This window comes from Colobus angolensis, unplaced genomic scaffold, assembly GCF_000951035.1.
Source record: "Colobus angolensis palliatus isolate OR3802 unplaced genomic scaffold, Cang.pa_1.0 Scaffold190, whole genome shotgun sequence".
Lineage (NCBI taxonomy): Eukaryota > Metazoa > Chordata > Mammalia > Primates > Cercopithecidae > Colobus > Colobus angolensis.
This window is the reverse complement of record NW_012115044.1, coordinates 5,075,724-5,079,717: the sequence shown is the minus strand read 5'-3', so window position 1 is coordinate 5,079,717 and position 3,994 is coordinate 5,075,724.

Below are 3,994 nucleotides of genomic sequence, written 5' to 3'. Positions count from 1 at the left end.
GAGAGAGAGAGAGAGAGAGAGAGAGAGAGAGAGAGTGAATATGAGAATTCACGGGTTGATAGCTGTGCTGGTTCATAATGGTCAATGTGTTTCGTGCTTGCAGGACAAAATTGCTAGCGCTGGGTGTTTACTTTGAAGGGATTGTAGGTCTCTGTATTTTGGAGAGGTTGTAAAATGAATTCATGAAGGTTAAGAATGAAAATACATACATAGTGTGTGCATTTCACTTACAAGCTGACACCCAGAGCCCTCACGTATGTTAAACATACCTATAATACACGAAGTAATTCCAACATAAAAATATATTGTCTTTTTAATCCTCCTTTCTCACTCTTCCTGCTCATGAGAGAAGCTTGCACAATTAGCCAGAGAGAGTCTATGCTATATTGCTCTACCACTGACGGTTCCACTCCATCTTCACGTCCGGGCATTCTGCCATCATTAGGACATGCACCCGCTCACATCTCTCATGCTACTGAACACACTCCATTTACACACAATGTGCACAAGCACACACAGACACACATACACTCCCTCTCATGAACACTTGGCATGAAATGACCAGACTGGCAATCCTCCTGCTGATTTTTTTCTGACAGCTGGTTGCTAATGTTACATTTGTGGGTTTCATTTTTCATTGCTGGGGGATATTTTGTGTAGCTATAAAGCCCTCTTGCTAAATGAAAAGAGAATAGACTCCCTGGCTGTTTACTAGTTGAAGCATTGCAAGTGAATAAATACTATGTTGAAGTTGTATTTTAAAATATACTTAGGGCAACAGCTGGAACTCACCCATAATACAATTACCAGTTACAGGTTCTAAAAACTTCCTCATCTCAGAACTCACTGACCCATTCCTCTCCCATCTAATTTGTGAGCTCTTGCAATACAGGATTCTTCTACTAAGCATGTCTGCATGAAAAATAGAATCCCAACATACCTTTGGCTTTTTACATTTTCTTTCTTCACATTTTTTTTTCCTCCAAAGCTCAGAGGACTTTCTCTGTGATTTCAGATATTGCTGCAATTCAGCTTTTTCATACTGAGACATTAGCATCGTGACTGTACTATGCCAGCAGCAGAGGTTAATTCCTTTCCTTCCTATTCCATTTAACTCTAGGAATTTAGCTCTTCTGATAAAATGCTAAGATTGGTGTCACGAATACGTGCTTCTCTTAAGTTTGAGTAAAACTATGGGATATTCATTACTCAGCCATGGGGTCTCATGAGTGAAAGAGACTTCTAAAGGATGAGGAAGGTGTAATGGAACACGAAACCAGGTAATTACATTTCAGGAGATCTTCTACTAAAAAGAAAATAAAGCCCTACAGTCTTTTTCAGTAATAACATAGTAAACTATAGTAACAATTCTCTGAATTTTCTGGTCTCATTTGGGCAAAGCAGATAGCTTTTCCTCCCAGGGAATATTATTCTTTCTAAAGAGGAGTTTTCAAGGTTTTGCTAAATAGAGTTTAGCACATTGTGGGAAGTGGCCTCAGTTCTGAAGCTTTGGGATCCCCCAGTGTGTGGCACACACTAGGCAGCAGTAATATTGAGTAATGGGATAGGAGAAGAAGGCAGTGCAGCTGGATGAGGCTAAGAAACATGTTTGTGAGTGCACAAACAACTGCCATACACATTATCTCCTGCCATCATCATGGCAGGGCTTGAACTGCTTCCTGACAACATGCTCTCCTCTCCCTTGAACATATATACATGTGGACAGTTATATACACACTCCTCAGTGTCAGAGTATGTGGCCCTTTTCAATTGGCCCCATCCCTTGTTTACTATCTCCATTCTTCAGCACAGTTGCTTCTGCTGCTTCTAACTCTTATGTTCATGGATTCACAGATGAATGCTGTTCTTGGTGTTCATTTTTAATCAGAATCCATTTGTTCAAGAAGGTTTAATGTAAGTATTTGAGGCTAGGTGGTTCTGAGGTGGAGGGATATTTACAGAATGATTTCTGCTGGCCCCATGAGAAAAAGGGTATTTAGTCTAAGTCATTATTTTGTGACCATGGGCAAGTCAGGCATATATTCGTGAGGTTCAGTAATAATTATGTTCTGTTTTTCATGAATGATGTAATAATTATCATTATTCTGAAATAGATCATAAAAGATACATTAGTCAAGATATATTTACATGTGAATAAAAACCATAGTTTATTTTCTGGTGTTCTTTTTCCATATATCCTAGAGTACTTTGATATACTTGAGTATATTCATCTATGCAATGCCCTTGTGATGTTGGTAGGGAGAACTTCTAACCTTTTGTGCAATGACGAGATGGCAAGAAGGTTACATACTGGCCCAGCCAGTTTTTATCCTTGATACCCTGGCAGCTGTAGTTTATATTAATGACATCTCTGTTGATAAAGGGTCTGAGGTTTCCAGAAGAAAGTTTTTTAGATATTCATGATAGTACTAATATCATCACATTTACCTGTAACTTTGATTAAGCAAAGAAAGCAAACACGCACACATACACAAACTAAAACAAAAACACTTTTCTTGGGACTCTCCATTTGTTCCCAGCTTAGTTTGAGACCCTGCTTCATTGGCTTAGATCTGGCCAGGTCTGTTTGTCATCTGGCATCTGTCTCTTCTTTCTCGTGCTCCAGATCCAGAGCCAGAGAGCAGCCACTGCTTTGTTCTGAGGTTGGTTCTATTTTCTCCCTTTGGCATCTGGGATGGCAGTAGCCCTGTGCCCTTTTGGGACTGCAGAAGAGATGGATTCCACTTGGCCCATCCCACCCGCATCTCTCTGGTTCATCTGGGCATGAAGGTTTCCTTGGCTTCTGCCTGCAGCCATATTTGGGCTGCTTAGTGGCCAGGAGAAGAGAAGAATGTAGTAACACTGCAGCAGAGGCAGCTTAGCCGACAAATCCCCAGTCCCAACCCCAGAGAGGAGGGGTTGCTGCCGCTGATTAGGGATGGAGCAGCAGAAATGCCTAGGATGGGAATGTTCTGTCTAACTACTATGAGGCTTCCCTTAAGAGCTCTGTCTAAACTGTTCACAGTGACACTCCCCAACCTCCTCCGAATGGTTCCAGCAAAAACAAGTTGGTGAAATCTCTTGAGAGGTTTTTGACAGATGCCTCTGGCAAAGAATAAAAATGATACCCTTCAGGAAATATATTTTAGAGTCCAAGATGCATGTTGTTTTTAATATTAAGTGCAATGGCGAGTACTTAAAAGATCTTTTCAAGAGGCACTGTCTCCATCACCCAGGCTGGAGTGCAGTGGCATGATCATAGCTCACTGTAACCTCAAGCTCCCTAGCTCAAAGGATCCTGCTACCTCAGCTTCCCAAGTAGCTTAGACTACAGGTACACACCACCATTCCCAGCTAATTTTGTTTTTTATTTTTCTTTTCTGTAGAAATGGAATCTTACTATGTTGCCCAGGCTGATCTTGAATTCATGGCCTCAAGAGATGCTCTGGCCTTGGCCTCTTAAAGCACTGGTATTACACGTGGAAGCCACTGTGCCTGGCTTATTGCTAATTTGACTTACCCAAGTAATTTTAAAAGATTTAAAGCACCATCCATAAGGTATAGTTTTCTGCTAGGTAGGATTTTTGATGTTATCTCCATTGTTTCCAGCAACATTGGTAACCTAGAACTGAGTCAATGATGAACATTGACTACACGATGATGGCTGTCTGTTTAAGATACAGGAGAAACTTAGCTCCTTAAAAAAAAAAAAAAAGCCAGGCGCGGTGGCTCATGCTTGTAATCCCAGCATTTTGGGAGGCTGAGGCTGGTAGATCATGACGTTCGGAGTTCAAGACCAGCCTGGCCAATATGGTGAAACTCCATCTCTACTAAAAACACAAAAATTAGCCAGGCATGGTGGCAGACACCTGTAATCCCAGCTACTCAGGAAGCTCAGGCAGGAGAATCACTTGAAACCAGAAGGTGGAGCTTGCAGTAAGCTGAGATTGTGGCACTACACTCCAGCCTGGGCAACAAGAGTGAAACTCCATCT